The sequence below is a fragment of the Dipteris shenzhenensis genome, chromosome 16, assembly GCF_047967505.1.
Source record: "Dipteris shenzhenensis isolate YYH24624 ecotype China chromosome 16, Dip_SZ_1.0, whole genome shotgun sequence".
Lineage (NCBI taxonomy): Eukaryota > Viridiplantae > Streptophyta > Polypodiopsida > Gleicheniales > Dipteridaceae > Dipteris > Dipteris shenzhenensis.
Window position 1 is genome coordinate 17048822 of NC_141611.1, and position 19676 is coordinate 17068497.

Genomic DNA, 19676 nt, shown 5'->3' on the forward strand with positions numbered 1-19676 from the left:
TTGCAAAATATGAGAGTCTTCCTAGAAACACCTTTTCAGACAAGGTAGGGATTTAAGAATCGTTGCCCTTCCAAAAGCCCTTCCATAACTCTGATCCTTTAGCTACACAAGGTTTCTTCTCAGACATAACCATTTCTACTAGAAGATGCCTCCAATGTTTATATATATAAGGACTCTAACTCTAGCAATATTTATGCGTTTTAGGAAGGCCCAAGTTGAGTTTGGCTCTTGAATCTTGATATGCTTTTAAGATCCATTGGGCCATGAATTTGGCTAAAGAATTTCCTACATCCACTATGCCCAACCCTTCCACTCCTTTGGGAAGTGTATACACCAGCCACAGGACCTTGGCCTTTCTTTGTCGCAAATTTCCCTCCCAATGAAATTTCTAGAAAGGGCATTGATCTCATCAAATTTTTTTTTGATGGGAACCAGCAGGAAATAAACCAAATTATCAAGGGGTAAATGTAGTGATTGAGAACGAAATTACTTCTTAGCATAGATGATTTTATACCTTGCCATCTTCTTATCTTGCCCTTGATCATGTCTACAACCCACTCCCATCTATCTTTCTTGGTGCATCTAAATCCCATAGGAATCCCTAGAAATCTAAATATCTATGCTTCTTTTATCAATTCCCATTTTCAGTTCAAACTTGGGGAGAAACCCCCATATCTTGCGAAGATGAAAGGATGAAGCCACATTCGATCCTATCATAAGCCTTATCCTGAAGGGGGTCACTCATAAATATGTAAACATAGCATGTGGGTTCAATAGAAGGAGTCTTTTAAATCCCCATTTTACACATTTCATATAGAAGGGTATTACATAAAGAAGGTGGTATTCATAGATTGAATAGGAAAAGGGTGTGTTTTTTATAAATTTACATATAAGGGGTTTAACAAATAGGAATTGAATGCACGTGATGTACATGATTTATACATAGTGACCCCTTTGAGGCTGATCAGAGTCAAATTTTAAAAAATAGATATCTTGCTAGATTTTGTCTGCATATTCTAAGCCCTCCTATAGCATCATGTTTGCCTCCAGGATGTGCCTTCCCGTAATGAACTTCTTTTGTTCTTGAGTCTCAAGTCCAAAGCCTTAGCAAAGATCTTATAGTTGGTAATTGGCATTGTTAGGGGCCTCTAATTCTTGAGCTCCTCTTTTGGAACTACTTTTGAGATTAGCTTAATCATGCTAGTGTTTATACTTGCGTCCAAAAATCCCTTTTCCAACAATTCCTTCCATAACATCACCAACACTACAAGGATTTGGGCACTTTCTAACACATACTAACATAAAATACATTAGAATAATTTCTTTTATAAACATGAAATCATCAATATGGAAGTCAATATGTTCGTCAGAATGAGCACATTGGTATGTTCATCGGTGTACTCTAGCTACTTTAATGCCCACCCAAGGGGTGCATTAAGAAATATGTAATAGCATGTGCAATGAAAGAAATAGGTTTTCTATTTTTGTGGAGTTACAAAAAATGTACATACATAAGGGGCTTTTAAATTCAAAATTTGATTTTTTTCATATATAAGGGATACTTTAATCATCTCAAAATTTTGTAAGGGGTGTATATAGGCTGTAAAAATCTATAGGTAGGGGGTGAAAGCATGCTATGGTGTTTAAAAAAGTACTCTTTTTGGCAAAGGTTCTAGCATAGATATAGTACTAAATTGTGTACTAAAAGGCATTGACAGTTGGATTAGATTTCCACATATCATGGAGTCCACGATCTGCAATCTGCAATCCACTCTCAATCGAGGATGATTTCCCTGCACATTGAGGAATCTGTGATCTACAATCTACTCTCAATTGACTCTCTTCTCTCTCGTGGAATCACTCGCACATGTTTGAAACCATTGAGAGTTGACTCTCTTGTCTCTTGTGGAGTCCTATCTTTGCCCCTGCAATTATCTCTGCTCATCTTCACTAGAGGTCCATTGCTCGCTCTCTCCCAGAGGTCCATTGCTCTCTCTCTCTCCCTGGCTCTCTCCATTCTCTATGCAAATTGGCTCTCCCCTTCTCTCTCATTGAAGCCCTCCCACTTGGGACTGTATGGTCTCTCTGGCACAAAAAAGAGTTATGTTTGAGTGATTCTACAGCTCTCTCTCTCTCTCTCTCTCTCTCTCTCTCTCTCTCTCTCTCTCTCTCTCTCTCAAGATGACTTTCTCATATAGTAAGATTGAGCATGCATGTTTTGACGTCTTGTCTTCTTGTGTTGTTCATTAATTTTTGAATTTCCATTGAAATACGACTGTATGCAAAATCAAGAACTCCACACTAGAAGTGCCACACCATAAAGGGAATTTGCTCAACGCACTGCCACAGCATTGCTCCGAAAGGAACATGAGACACTTCACATTAATAGTTGTGTGACATTTCAAGCATACCACAAAGAACTTGGACTTGAGAATGAAGGCTGACATTTTGTTTAAGGTTATAAAATATCCAGATATGCAAGAGGTTGTCGATGAGACAAATTTTCAAAGCCAGTCCATATCAATGGCAATAGTGGATAATCTAAAGACATCATTGAGTCTTGTGAAAAGAGTAGAAAGTGTTGATAAGTTAGCTCTGCAAAGAGAGCAGCTCTCCACATGATTGCTAACACTTCAACATTTTGATAGCAAAGTAGCTAAAGCCCTTGGAATTCAAGCACGGAATCTGAAGAAACATCACATGGACATAAAACAAGCTTCCTTCAAATGGGCTAAGCATAGACATGATTCCTTAAGTTGTGAGGTTGTTCAATGTGTTGTCCAGTTCTGGAAAGACAACACCAGGGTTTCCCCAAACAAGAAGGATGTTTGCAGGCATATTCTTGGCCCAAAAAATTATGCAATACATCCCACTCATTTCTTGGAGCTCACAGAGGTGCATCTTCCTTCTTTCAAGGAAGCCCAAGTTACACACTATTATTTGGTACTCTTTACAACTATTTAGTACTGTTAGGGATAATATTCAATATTGTTCACATGTTAAAGCTAACATTTAACACTGTAACAAACTCTATATGAAGCAAATTTAGCACTAAATCATAGAATCACAGTACAAAATACTACAGCGGGGACTTAACATGTTTATAGTATAGACCATATTTTGGAAATCAGTCCTAGCACACTTACCATCTAGCACTTGCTATTTAGTACTACTAGTACTACAGATCAAGCATTTACTATTTAGTAATATTAGCACTTGCTATCTAGCACTTACTAATTAATATTAACACTTCCTGTTTAGTACTATCTAGCACTTACTGTTTAGTACTATCTATCACTGGTAATATTAGTACTTACTAATATTACCACTTTTTATTTAGTACTAATAGTACTATCTAGCACCTAGTAATATTAGCACTTACTAATATTAGCGCTTAGTACTATATAGCACTTAGTAATATTAGCACTTACTAATAGTACTATCTAACACTTAGTAATACTAGCACTTACTAATAGTACTAAACTAGCAACTAGTAAGTCTTATTATTTACTTGCTTCTTTCTTTCTTGGATTGGGAATAAATCTATATTGGTTTGACTATGCTCATCTCAACCTTTGTAGCATGCACGCATCTATACCAACATGATATGTATAATAACTAACTTGTATCTATGCATGTTGTGTAAACCCTTGGGCTTTTCGATGTAGTCGGGGGTTGGATACATTTGCGTAAGAAGCAATTGAGGTGATGCAGCATCATCATCATAGCATACATTCTCCAATAGATATATACGTGCAATGCAAAATATGAATTAATATACACTCCTTTTATCTGTTTGGCATTCACTTTCCTTGTGCAATGTTCTATCAATGAATGCCCTGTGAACTAAAAATTTTGGAGTTATGTTTTATTCGGAATTGTAATCATCAGCTATAGACATGCATGGAATTGTGCTAATTAAAATGCGGATGACTATAAGAATTGAATTGCACATATTAGAAATGGGATTCCTGCAACCACCTCAGGGGGGTCACTATGTAAAAACTCTCTATATCACGTGCGTTCAAGGCTTATTTGTAAAATCCCCTATCTGTAGATTTTTCATTAATAAAATGTACCCTTTTTCTATACAAATCTGTAATTTTTTCCTGGAATGATTTTAAATAATCCCTTATGTAAGTTAAATTTTGTAAATTTTAGAAATTAAAAATATCCTTCTATTGAACTCACGTGATAGGGTTACATAAGATGAGTGACCCCCCCGAGGCAACCACACAGCATACACAACATTCTGTTCAACCAAACATGATTTTGCTTTAGTACTTACTATTTAGTATTATCTAGAATTTACAACAATACTTAGCACCTAGTACTATTTAGCATTTAGTACTATCTAGCACTTATTGATATTTGGCACTACTAGTAGCAACAGTTAAGACTTAGTAATTGAGTGATAGAACTTAGAAAAATAATGACGGCACTCTAAGTTTTAATACTGATTGTTGATGATTGATTTTGCACATAGAATTCTTCCTTAATTTCAAGGAGGAGCATCCTTCCATAGATATTGGTTTCCATTCTTTTCAAAATTTGAAGCCCTATTTCATAAAAAAACTAAAGGAAAGGAATACTTGTTGTTGTATTTACCATACAATAATAGACTTGTTCCGACTAGCAGTGAATTCCATGAGGTAGAATAGTACATTGTTGCATGGAGATATGTGTGATTGCTTATGCAAGGTTTGTAGGCCCCAAGGAGAGGACACGTGTGTTGCCCACACTGGCAGTTATTCTTTTGTGTCTAAAATGTGGCGCTCGACAGTATGTCCAAAGGAAGAGGATGTTGAATGGCACAAGCTTGAATGCTTATTGTGCAAATATGACAAGTGCCCACAATCGTTGTTTTGCCCATGTGAGTTGGATGATGCAAATGGTGCGTTGATAAGATGGAATACATATGAATATGTCACCGAGGATACAGGAAAAGGTGATGCAAAGAAAAGAATAAAAGGAAACTCCTCCATCCATCATCATCTCTCAATACTTGCAACATTTAAATGTGTTTATCACTCACAACTTCCGTAGTTACTGGCAGCACTCTCAATTCAAAGAGTGCACCACAAATTTTCTTGATGTTGTGGTGCTTTCAGTTGTTGACTTTGCAGAGAACTATACATTCAAAGTGCAGAATGAGGTTCAATCAATGCATTGGCATAATGACCAAGTGACCATCTTGGTTCATATTTGCTATTGGAAGGAGACGAGCGAGATAAAAAAGCAATCCATCTTTTACATTTCAGATGACAAAGAACATGACACACTTTTTGTGCAGCATTGCTTTATGCTCCACCATCAATGGTTGGTTTCTAAATGCTTGAAGCTTAAAAGACACTGGGTTTGGTCAGATGGGGTAGCATCTTAGTTCAAGGCCGCTCATCCATTTTACTTTGTTGCAAGGTAAGACATTGGACACTGCCTCCTTATTTTCTACATCACATTGAAGATGTTGCATATTTTAAAATGCAACATTTTGATTGTTTGTTATGCTAGGTATTGCTCTTTGACTGGCATTCGGATGATGTGGAACTTTTTCGAATGTGGTCATGGCAAGGGAGAACATGATGGGGCTAGTGCAGTCATAATGCATGCACTAACCCCAATGAGCAATCAATTGGATGTAAATGTTGCAAAGCTACAAAATGCACACAATGTTGTGGAATGGTTGGCATGGAAGATGGAAGATGATTCTAAACACAGGCTCTGCATAGAAGTAAAGGTTGGTGATGTTGACAGGTCTAAAGCATGGAACTGCCATACCATCAAAGGAAGTCATTCAATACATTGCATATTGGGTTTTAGTAACAAAGATCCCACACAAGCCTTGTTTAGACATTTGTCATGCTTTTGTTCATTCTGCATGGATGAAACATGGGATAAGTGCACCAATTTATCTCATGGAAGTCCATGGACCTTGAACAGGTTGGTGGAGCCCATCAATGGACAGACTACATCAGACATGGAGAAGGAATTTGTAACATATGCGATGGATAGAGATCAGCTGGCTGACATCCTTCAGATGGGTGACCACTTTGCAGTACTACGGTCCCCTACAAATGAAGATAATGCAGATTATTATGTGGTGCTATGCTCAAAATAAAAAACAGTCCCCATAGAGCAAGAGATGGATGGCTAAGGTAATGTCTTCAACATTGGGGATCAAGTGGTTTTTGGAATATTTTATGCAAAAATCCCAAAATGCAAAAGCAGTTATGCATTACTAAAAGATGCACCTCCTAATATAGTGCATGTTGATGCATTATTGGCAATAAAGTTCCAAATGTTGCAAGCAAAGCACAAGGTTAAAGGCCAGAGAACAGTGTATCGTGTACCCTAGGAGGTGCACAAATGAATCTTGGCAAACATTTCTCTATAAGAACTGTTGCTGAGCATGTATTTTTGTAGTGGCTCTTACACATTTTTGTGCGCATTTTGTATTTTTAGCTGCCCCCTTGGGGGTTGCTTTTTGTAATACAAAGGCATCTTGTTTCTCGCGGGGATGCTCCGCGGTGAGGAACTTTAACAGTTTTTAGTACTATTAGTTTTAATTGTGTACTATTATATTATTACTGTTTAGGTACTGTTGTGATATCATAATATTAGTCCTACTTTTTAGTGATTGTGTACTATTGTAGTAATTTTTGTAGTTCATATTAAGTTTGTTCTATTGTCCATATCATACTACTTATTACTATTTGGTTAGTACTATTTCATACTATGTACTACTATCTTAAGTAACTCATTTGTTGTTAATTGAGAGAGAGAGAGATTGAGAGAGAGAGAGATAGAGAGAGAGGAGAGAGAGAGAGAGAGATAGAGAGAGAACCATTGTACTGCTATCATATCATACTACTTAGTACTATTTGGTTAGTACTATGTGATACTATATAGTACTATCTTAAGTGGCACATCTACTATTGATTGAGAGAGAGAGAGAGAGAGAGAACCATTGTACTACTGTCATATCATATTTTTGTAATGTTCTTCCTCTTTTTAATATATTGCACTTATAATTCAAAATGAGCCATACAAAATCAGAAGGCACCATATAAAATCATAATGAGACATAGAATCAGTCATATGACATTATGGAGCCAAAACGGCTTGGATACAACAGCTTTGCGTTGCACTCCACACAGCCTAATATACAACCCGATCACGCTTGGATACATACAGTAGCTCTATGGTGCTACACTCCACACACCCCAATATACTATGTTCTAGGAAGGAACGACCCTAGAACATAGGAGTTTTCAGCCCTTCTTCCTCAGCATCCTCGTTAGTAGCCGACCTGAGGGACTGTCATCTCGGACATCCGAAGTTGCTATTTCTTCTGGGCCATATCCTACATCTGTAAGGTCTCTGAAGATGTTATCAGCCCTTTTTGCAATTCCATCCTGTAGCTCTAGAGCACAAGAGTGTACAACTCTATTACACGTTGATGGATCTGTCTAGTCAAAAACATCCAACTGTATGAGCACCATAACAAACATGACACATGATTTATTAGCTTAGACCTAACTAACAGTTAGTATTATTTTATCCAAAACCAAAATTGGTACTATATGGTTGAGCAAAAAATACTATAAAAGATAACATATAAAAATGGACCATATATTTTATTGCATCGACATTGGCTATTTATTCACTGGTTAAAATAATGGCTCACCTAGTACTTTTATCAGCAAACACCAGTACCATTTAACAACACCAATACCATGTAAGAACACTAGTACATTTATCAGCTCACCATTAATTTTATCAGCAAAGTAACCAGCAAAGTCTATATTACAAAGTAACCAGTACAAGTCTGTATTTAGAAAGTAACAACATCTGTATTCATCAATGTAAAAGTCCTTTACAATCTGGCCTTCAAGGCCTAGTATATGGTGGGTATTGGTTTACATAAGGATTATGCCTAAGAATATGTTGGCACATCTCATGTGGAAGGTCTGCTATTCTTTGTTGGATGATAAACCAGTCCCGCATGGGCTTTGAATCTTTAGTTAAGAGTGAAACGATAGCATCAACACAACCCATGTCAGTATAATCTCCAAAAAAGACCTCAATGAATAATTTGGCTGGATGCTCACCACAGGAAGCTGCAATGCACTCAATCACATGGCCTTCATAAGGGTATCTCATTGTAAAGGCAGGAACACTTTCTCTGGCATTTGCTAAATCCAATACATATGGGAGCAACTAATGTTCATCATTAGGATCTCCGTCATAGGTGAAAGGAGTTATGCAAGAAACGGGAGGATTTAATGCTTCTTTTAAAGGAGTGTCATCAACCAGGAGTGTGTTCATGGGATCATAGTCAATGTCATGCGCAGCCAATGCACTAAATGGCTTAAGTAGACACATCTCATCCAGTCGTGTTGGGTGGTGGAATTCTTCCCTTGTACAACAATCCTCTTGTGCAAAGTTGAACAAGAACTTGAACTCCCTTAACTCATCATATCCCAGTTTACTTTTTATCAAAGACATTATGGGACTGACATTTCTTCTTGTCATACTACTCCATGTAGCGGGCTCAAAATGCTTCCACAAAGATTATGAAATTGATCAATTGTGGCCACAAAGAGATGACATGGTTGCCTAATTTATGAACATCACCACCTTGGGACATTTCAGGAGCAGTCTGCCACCACCTCTTTAATAAATATTCCTTTCAAATAAAAGATTAACAACTTTTTTTGAGGCAGAACATCTCCGTAGTCACGTAGAAGCAACAATAGCACATATACAATTGCAAAAAAAATTTCATATCAACTTTTGAGGAGATAAACTGCAAAAATAATTTCATTAAAAAAACAAGGAGGATAAATTGCAAAAATAATTTCATTCAAAAAACAAGAAGATAAATTGTTAAAAAAACAAGAAGATAAATTGCAAAAAGAGTTTCATTTAAATCTTGCAAGACCAGCTCTCATACAATGTCATTTCATAGACAATTTGGTCCTAACATTTGGGGTTGGGCATTTGCTAGGATCAATCAAATACGACTTAGCAACTATTTGACTAAATTTTCTCTTCTTTGTCCTCGCAGGGAGAAGGCTACCCAGTACTATGTCATCCTTCATTTGCTCTCCATAAGAGCTATCAAGCAGATTAGGCTTTAGCCCTCATATAATCTCAGCTACCTCAGTGACCCTCTCACTGCTATCTGTGTTGAGCTCTTTACCACTATCCGTGTGTTCACCCTTGTTCTTTCTAGTCAACTCCCCACCGTCACCTATGTCTTCATGCTTGCTATGGTTTCCTGGCAAGTCCTGCATGCCCAATCTTGCTATTTCTTTCTCTATAATCCTATTCGGTTGCTGCAGATTTTCTTCATCCAAGTTCAACAAATCATCTTCATCCAAGTGCTGATCGTCTTTAATGTCTCCAGTTAGATTGTCTACTTCTGTACAATGACCGCACAACAGATTTCTTCTTGTGTTATATGTGGCGCTTCATCTTAGTAAGAGCTTCCTTAATTGGCAAACTTTCATCTGCTGAACAATATATAATACAGAAATAGATGCAATATATAAAATAGGAATAAATGAAATAGATAAAACAGGAACTTATAAAAATAAATATCCTCTTTTGGCCACATAGAAAAACAAAACAATCCTACCTCTCTCCTCTGCAACTTTTAGGTCCCCCTGTGCCACTACCTTCTACTTTTTTACTTTGTCCAACAGTTCATCCTCATCATATTCCTCATCTGCAACATCCTCCAAGGAGTTGTCATCTTCCAACCGACTTCCATCGAATAGTTGTTCATTGTCTTGTTTTCCACACGAGGCATGCCCTCTACCTGTTATTCTTTCTTGGTGTCTATGAACACATTTGAAATGTTAGGAGATTCACATTTCTCATTTTAAATAGCTTCATCTTGCTTTGTATGAGTCTTCAACTTTTTTGGATGTGGTGTTTTGGTGTCTTTACCCTATTTGTGTAAGGAAAAGAATAATTATTTGAAACTGATTTCAAAAGGCAAATAGATTATTTAAAGATATACAATTATCCAAAAAATAGTAGTATATAAACTTAAAGGAAATATGGCCCTTGAGGGGTCTCCTTTAGGGGAAAGGGACATATTCCAACACAGCCCTTACCCCTAAAGGGGACCCCTCAAGGGCCATATTTCCATTGGTTGTGTTGGAGTCCAGATGTGATTGGTACTAAATAGTACTAAGTGCTAAGTGCTACTTATAGTGCTAAATACTACTAATACTGCTAAGTACTGCTACATAGTACTAAATACTACTAATACTACTAAGTACTAAACAGTACTAATGCTAATCCTAATACTCCTACATAATACTAAGTGCTAACTAAGATACTAAATACTACTAATACTAAATAGTACTAAGTGCTAACTAGTGCTAAATACTACTAAATACTACTGATTCTAAATAGTACTAAATACTGCTAAATACTACTGATACTAAATAGTACTAAGTGCTAACTAGTGCTAAATACTACTAAATACTACTGATACTACTAAATAGTACTAAATGCTACATATTAAATATTACTAACTGCTAACTTAGAGTGTTGAATAGTAGAGGATAAATAGTATTAAATGCTAAATAGTACTGAATGTTGAATAGTACTAAATGATGAATAGTACTAAATACTAAATTATAGTTCTAAAAACTAAATAGTACCAAATACTAAATAGTACTAAATGCTAGATAGTGCTAAATGGTACTAAATTCTTAGTAGTATTTAGCCTTTTAGGCTATCCTTTTAGTACTAAATGATACATAGTACTAAACGATATATAGTACTACATGCTAGGTGTTGCTAATATTACTAAACATTGAATAGTCCTAATTGCTAAATAGTGTTAAATAGTACTACATGCCAAATACTACTAAATGCCAGATAGTGTTAAATGTTAAATAGTGTTGAAACACACAGTACTAGCAGTGCTACATATTGCTAGATAGTACTAAATGCTAACTAGTACTAAATGCTTAGTAGTATGTAACCTTTTTAGCTATCCTTTTAGTACTAAATACATAGTACTAGCAGTGCTAGATAGTGCTAATACACAATTGTACTAGCAGTGCTAGATAGTGCCAAATAGTACTAAATTCTTATGCTTTTAATACTAAATTCTAGGTAGTGCTAATATTACTAAATGCTGAATAGTCCTAAATGCTAAATAGTACTTGATGCTAAATAGTGCTAAATAGTACTAAATGAAAAATAATACTAAATACCAAATAGTGTTAGATGCTAAATAGTGCTGAAACACATAGTATTAGTAGTGCTAGATAGTACTAAATAGTACTAAAAGCTAAATAGTACTACTAAATGCTAGATAGTGCTGAATACTACTAAATGCTAAATAGTGCTAAAGTCTAGATAGTGCAAAATGTTAAACATTGCTAAGTGCCAAATAGTTCTAAATCCTAAATATTGCTAAATCACATAAATAGTATTATTTAGCACTGAAAAACTGACTTCAAATGTTTAGCATATACAATATTATATTACTCTATTGAGTAATAAGTAATAAGAAAAAAAGAGTGAAGAAAATATACTTGCTTTGTCAAAGCCCATGGCAGCCAACAATGCATTTGACACCAATACATTGCAGGACGGATGAATACATTGCAAGTTCTTAGAAAAATGGAATGCTGCACACATGATGTGGTATGTGTGCAAGCACGGTGCAAAAAGCACATCAATAGTTTCTTGAGAAAATCCAAGCCCAAAAAAATACACATGTACATTTATTGAAAGGGTAAGTACACACTACTTGTAAGAGGACCCAACTCTAAAAACTAAAACATCGATTTATACATAGAAGTTAAGAATATCACCATTTAATATTCACGTTCATAGTTGCTGCTACAGAGCCTATGGGATGGTGAGTTGGTGCTAGATTCAGAACTCCCGGACCCTAACTTGGGAGCTTCTTTATTAGATGCTGAACGTTGCTCAAAAATCTTGAGCTTGCTTTGATTCACTGCCTTTTTGTTGATTCAAATATTACTTTTGCTACATGTAGTTCTACCTCAACTTTTGCCACATCCTTCAAGAACTCGTCCTGTAGTACACTACCATGTAATAAATTGTCTACTTTACAATGTACCTAGCTAAGTATATGTAAATTGATTCAACTTTTGTGAGGGCTTCGCCCTAAGTTGCAGTAGCAGCCTTAAAATCTGCATGCAATCTTGCATTCTCTTTTGACAATGTACCCTTCCACTCATGCAGTACACCTTCTTGCTCCACGCTGAACTTCCTTTGATCCTATAAATGTACAAGCTCCCGTTTTGCTGTAGACGTGCCTACATCATGTTCGTGCTTGATACACGTGCTGTCCAAGCTAGCCGAGCACAAATTCACATCTCTATGTTGGGTAAAGTCATCCCAATCCACATCTACTCCATGAGTAGATGCAGTGAATGCCCACGCCAACATTGTACCAATTTCATTGTTTGTGACTCTTTTCGAATTGTAAATCCTATAGTAAATCTTTATAAAATTGTTCATCAATGATTTCTTCATCCGACCTATATGAAAGCCATGCCGGCCCTCTTTGTCATTGCTTCTCCATATTTCTCGGATCTAGGTGTCCAACTCCAGATATGAGTCTGGCTTTGCTCTCAGGAAAAAATTTGCATTAATGGGTTATTAACATTTGTTAATTACTCTTCCAAGTAGCATGAAACAATGTGATCACATAGGTTACAAAAAAAAATCACTAGTAAATTGGATAAATATATCATCGGTACCCAAGACACTACCAGCGGTAGAACTAATATTTCTGACAATAATATGAATTATCCCGGTGGTGTAAATACCAACGGTAATATATACCATCGGGATAATTAATATTACCGTTGGGAATATTAGTTCTACCTCCAGTAGTGTCTAGGGTATCGGCCGTGCTATGGGGTGCAGATTCTCAGTTTCCCGCATGCCTCGAGGCTATATATCAGTGGAAATGGTGATAGAGGCTCGTCATTTGATCTAGTTGTGGTCCATATCCCAATAAGTTGGGAAAGAAAGTGAACCACGATTTGGATCTAAATAGTTGTAAGGCTAAGTGGGTTAGAGTGAGTCAGAATTCATTATACCTCTGGGTGTGGTTTGCTCCTCCGATTCCTTTTGTCTTGGAGAAATTGTAGACCATGAACACAAGGGCTAGTGGATGCAAGTGTTTGTTGTGTGTTCTTGAGGGTGGTCTATATTCCGACTCCTTGCATTTTGGGGAACTTGCGGACCACGATCATGAGTGTAAATGAATGCAATTGTTAGTCTAAGGGCCTTAGGTATGGAGAGAAGGGGGAGACGAGATGGTAATGACTTGAGCAGAAATAGGGCACGTGTTGCGACTACAAATGCACAATTGAAAATGCCTAAAATTAGAAATGCTCGTTCACAATCTTCAAGATGCGAGTTGTGACTAGGCAAACTATGGATACTGAGAGTGCTCTCAACGGAAGCAAGAACGGAAGAGGGAGAGAGAGAGAAACAGAGAGCCACACAAGTTTTGGTGGGTGCAAAACACCCTAATCTTCTTTTTCATTCATTTATATATGTGTTTGAGTATTGTACATAACCGGGGTAAAGGCACAGTGACCTTTAACCCCCACAACCTCCCACTTAAAGGACAATGTGCCTTTAAGGGAGAACAACCAGTGAGCATACTATCCAATGCCCATCAATACACAATAAGACTCAAACCGCTGACTAGGTAGACTCTTCGTCAGCATATCTGCAGGGTTATCATCTGTATGAACCTTGACAAGCTCTATGCACTTGTCCTCAAGTACCTCCCTGATGAAATGGTACCTGACCTCAATGTGTTTGGTCTTTGCATGAAAGACCGGATTCCGTGCTAGCTGAATAGCACTCATGGAATCACTATGCAATGTCGGTACACCTGTATGAATCCCCAAATCTCCCACTAGCCGATCAAGCCATATAGCCTCCTTGCAGCCCTCTGTGGCTGCAAAACATACTCAGCCTCTGTGGTAGACAAAGCAATGCACTTTTGTGCGCGAGACATCCACAACACTGCACCACCTGCAAAGGTGAACATATAACTAGAAGTGGATCTCCTACTATCCAGATGCCCTGCATAGTCTGAATCTGTGTACCCAAGTACACGCATGTCTCCACAAAGAAAAGTTTGTCCCATCAAACTTTTTAATGCTAAAAAACTCCTTTTCAGACATGGAAGAGGATGCCATGATGCAAATGAAGCAAAAATCCCAAATGCTAGTGCCTGCAAGAGAGAATCACACCAAATACCAGGTGCACCCAAATGTGTATGCCACAATAGAGTGAAATATCACCAAAACTCATGTCTCAAAGCATCTGACTCATGTGCATGTACTATGCATCCATATGAGCAAATTTGGCCCAAAAGAAAATGCCAACTGCAATGGCAATCCAAAATGCCAATAAGTGCCAAATGACTCAAGCATAGACACCGTCCACTAGCATATGCATTAATAATATCTTATCCAAGAGAGCATAGCACTATCAGTGCATCACCTGCAATGTGTCAAAGCTGTCCCTCAGCATAAAATAGCATCCATGTGCAAAGCGTCCATAAAAATAGCATCCCACAAGGCAATATGGGCCGATCAGCACACCCAATAAGGACCGCAATGCATCCAAATTGCTTATAAATCATCCACTACAACCCAATGCACACCATGAATGAGCACACACTGCTCAAACTACAACTAGAGTGATCTGCATAAGGTATGCTCAAGAAATCATAGTCCCACGGTAATGACTGCTACTGAAAATAGAACCTGAGATGCCTCAAAACATGGGCGAAATTGCATAATCAGACTCAACAAGAAAATCTGCAAATATCTTTCTTCTACTGAAACTCCGAAATCCCAACCGATGAGTGAGAAATGGGAGTCAACACTTATCCACTGCCATGTGGCATAAATCTAAGGTTTCAAAACCTTAGAATGAAAAATGCATAACAGAGAGACGAAATCGAATACACAGAGATCTATAACTCTAAAAATCCTCCACCGAATCGCACAAGAACTGATAGGTAGGGGTTTTTCGGCGTCCGGAACGTAATGGGACAGACGGTTTTGGAAACCGTGGTCTCAATCACTGGGTCCAACACACGGACTGAAAAACGTTTTTGGAAACAGAGCTATTTGTAAACTCCATCGGAGTGCGAATGATGAGCAACATAGAAGTTTTAGGACCTCCTGAGTCCACCGGAACTGACAGATCAGCAAATGGTTGCTCCAAACTTGAGTTCCAACACCCTGGTAGAAAAACGCAGAAACTGACAAACTGAGTCAGAAATCCAATGAAATGATCCCAGATTCAAGAATGAAGGTGTTTCCAAGCTCTTTAAGTGAAGTGGACACCAAAAGCAAGCAATAGTTGCCTCTACAAGTCAATACGGAGTCTCTATCATCGAACGGAACAGGGAAAAGCTCAAAAAACGACTTTTTCTTTGAAAACACTTAACAGGCTCTCAAAACCACTTTGCAAAACCAAAGTGACTTTTCCAAAGGTTCCTCCAAGGTCTCTGCACACTCGGATGTAAGTAAAGTCACCCATAAAGCTTCCCATAGAGCTTCTCCTTCCTCGCACAGAGCTACTGAGCTTCAAGCATTCACGCATGCTCAGCTAGATCACCCGAGCTCTGATACCAGTTGAGAGTGCTCTCAATGGAAGCAAGAACGGAAGAGGGAGAGAGAGAGAAACAGAGAGCCACACAAGTTTTGGTGGGTGCAAAACACCCTAATCTTCTTTTTCTTTCATCTATATATGTGTTTGAGTATTGTACATAATCGGGGTAAAGGCACAGTGACCTTTAACCCCCACAGATACATCGAGTCATGCCCATGCTAGTATTGATATGCCTAAAAATATTCCCGGGGATGAAGGAGTTGTAGAAGAGGATCTCATTGCCGAAATGGGCAGGCCGAAATGGGCACTACCCCAATGCTTGATCCACCCTGTAACCAAGATACGAGCAAAGGATTTATGCAGGTGTCCACAATCCTCTCAAAGAGTTGTTCCACGTGCATAGGGGAAAAACATAAGTCACATGGTCCAGAGTGGGACTTTGTTATTAATATTCGTGACTACGTTGAGTGGAAATGTAAGTATTGTGGAATACAAAAATATGGGGGAGCACCTTGCATAAGGGGCCACTTGCTTGGTGACTCAAGAAAGAACATTCAGCATTGTATGGCCCTAGGAGCTGCTACAGTAGCTCGCACCTTGACAGAGAAGATGCAAGCTTTTGGAAAAATACAAAGAAGATCAATTTGGAAAAGTCAAGGTACAAGTGGAGTAGAGTCTGTAAGCATACACGGTGATGGAAGTACTAGTGCTGTAGGCTCCCATGCCAGAACTCCTTGTGTGGATACTAACATGCAAGATAGATCACCACCTATGGCTTGTGAAGCTAGATCAGCAACTGCTACTCCTAACTTGAGGCCACCCATGATAGTTGAGAGCATCCGAGTTCAAGACTTGGAGAATGCAGAGTATGTGCTTGGTAGATCAATCTTGTGATCAGGATATCCATTGAGTATGGTCGATAACAATGATATGAGAGGGGCATGGAATTGCATTGCTAACTATGGGCCGGGCTTAAAGCCACCTTCTTACCACACATTGCATCTGTTAGATAATACATATGCATAAGAGAAACAGCACATAAGTCGTAGCATTTTCGAGCAACTGCATAACACCAGATGCACAATTGCCTCAGATGGGTGGACAAGCATAAAATGCCTTGCTTTATTGAATGTGATGGTTATATCACCATGTGGGGAGGCCTTCCACACATCGATTGATGCCTCACATGTAAAGAAGTCAAGGACATATATGGTTGGTGTGTTATCCAAGGTTATAAGAGAGTTAGCCCTGAAAAGGCTGTTCAGGTTGTCATGGATAATGACAAGAGTTGGAAAAAGGTAGAAAGAATATTGCAAAGGGAGTATAACAATTTATATGCATCTCCTTGTTGTACACATACTTTAAATCTTGCATTGAAAGATTGGTATAAACAAGTGCCATGGTTTAAAGAGATTGTTTGTGAGGCTCGAGACATCGTCAAGTTAGTACGATCAAAGCAATGTCTTGAAGCAATCTTTATGTCTTGATGGTTCTACCATGTTGCAATTGCCACCAACCATGAGATTTGCCATGTACTTCTACATTTTGCAGTCTCTGGTGAAAAATAGGAGTTTTGTTGTAGAGACATTTCATTTGTGATGCATTTGAACGATGGATGTCGGAGTTGACCGATAGGGCAACAAAGGAGAAAATGCATGACCTGAAAGAAAGATTGGGATCCCCTGCATTATGGAAACGGTTTAAGAATGCCGCACTAATGCTATGAAACATGTTTTATATGCGCTTAAGGCATTGGAATCAAAGTCTCCAACAATCGGAAAAGCATGGATGCACTTTTGGAGTATTAAGAAAGCTCTTATTGCAAGAAACCCCCTTGCTTGTCCGGGCCAAGAGAATGAGAGAAGACCATTTAATGCTACAAAACGCAAGGAATTGTGGCAATTATTTAGGCCACAATGGGAGCAAGCACGTAATCCATTGCATAGTGTTGGGTACCTTTTAGACCCCAAGTGGTGGAATATGAAGCCTGAAGAGATCCCAATTGTTATGAATGCCTTTCATAAGGTGGTGCGACAATATTATCCCCACAACCATGAGTTTGCAAAGTGTTGTAATGAGTTAGCCAAGTATCGATGCAAGGAGGGGTTGTTTGCATCGAGCGATGTTCAAGCATTGCTCAAGCATTGGCAAAAACTACATCTGCTTGGAAATGGTGAATGATGAATGGTGGTACGTGTGAGCTTCTACGCCCGATTGCAATGAGGGTTCATTGTCAAACATGCTCAAACTCGGGATCAAAAAGAAATTGGAGTCATTACAAGTACATTCATAGTACTTTATGAAATAGACTTCTAGAGGATTGGGCTGAGAAGTTAGTGTACATCTATGCCAACATAAAATCCTAGAAACATTAGGGGATGTGGGATATGAGGAGAAAGTTCCAAAATGGGCCTACGATATCCCTCCAGATGCTATACAACCGGAAGCAGTCCCATCATAATTTGCAGATTCCAGAACCCCAAGAAGAGGATGAAACTAGGACTGATGGTGCAACATTCGAGGAAGATAGCGATGAGGAGGATGAATCTGATGAAGATGAAGGAAATAATATTTTCTTGCCACGTGGGTCTGAAGATGAGAACATTGATGATGAACATGATGAGGATAGTGACTTGTGAATTGTGGCAATGATGGCAATAAGGTTTTGAATGTCTCATTGTATTCTAAATGTGTTCTTGTTTTTTGATTGCAGGTTGTGGTTTAGGGTTGGATAAGAATTGTCTTGCTGTGCATTGTAAATGTCTTGTGTTTAGGGTTTGGGCTTTGCTTCTTCCATGTCACCATCACATAGGCTTTTGGGTGGTTATGCCAATTGTTGTGCTCTTGACCAAGTTCAATTGATCAAGATCATGGCAACTGGCATACCACTCTGTCTCATATGCAAATAGAATCCTATGCGAGGACGTGCGGAGGAAGCATGTGCAAAGTTTAATTTCTTGTGTAAAGTTTAATTGTGAGAGAAAGAGCTCAGAAAGAGATGGAGAGAGCGCTTGTGATGAAGGTGCATATAATTATATTTCAACAAAAAATAGAAAATGCTTTTAAAGTTTACTTTAATAGTTTATAATTATTAAAGTTTAAGGTTTACTTTATATAAGATTGCATAGTGTTTTACATTCAAAAATTCCAATTGATGCAACCATAGCCTTCCTTAAATTATTTATTATGAAATAACCATAGCTTTCCTTTATGCAATTAAATTATTTATTTTCAATTAACCAAAGCTTTCCTTAAATTATTTATTATGAAATAATATATTGACACTATTCCAATTGATGATGTTAGCATTGCATGTGATGGATTTTTCGATTGCATAGTGTGAAATAATTATGAACATTGGATGCATTTAAATTAATAACTAATCAATTAAATATATGAATCCCACCACATCATATAGTACACCATCATATAACTTCAATGAACTTAAAACAAAGGCATATATTTTCATAATAAAGACATTGTATACATAGTCATGAACTTCCTTCAATGTCATGGTCTTGGATACAACTGTCCTAAGCCCAACACATGTACAATGCCATTGATAGTTGGGCTTTACAAAGTGGACCAAGGGAGAGCTACAACATTTACAGCGGTATGGTATGAGCCAAAGGGCAGGAAGGAGAATATGGATAACACCACATTGTATACTAATTGTATAATGAAGGAGTGGGTCCCAAATGATGAAGCGGTCTCTCAAGTTTCGACGGAGACAATCATAGTGTCTTGGCATTCAAAGGCAAAGAAATCAAAGAAGCACATGGGATATGCGGTAGAAGGAAAAATAAAAATACCACAGCAAACTATTTTGCATATACACGAATTTTTAAGGATGCTCGCCATGGAGGAAGTAGAAGGAGACAGCGCAAATGAAGAATGTCCATGATTAAAGCTTTGTATTGAAGTCCATTAAAGGATTTTATTTGGGTACTAGGCAAGGAGCCAATCCAAGATAATTATAATCAGAGTCATCATCTCCTATGTCAAATGAGAGTCAA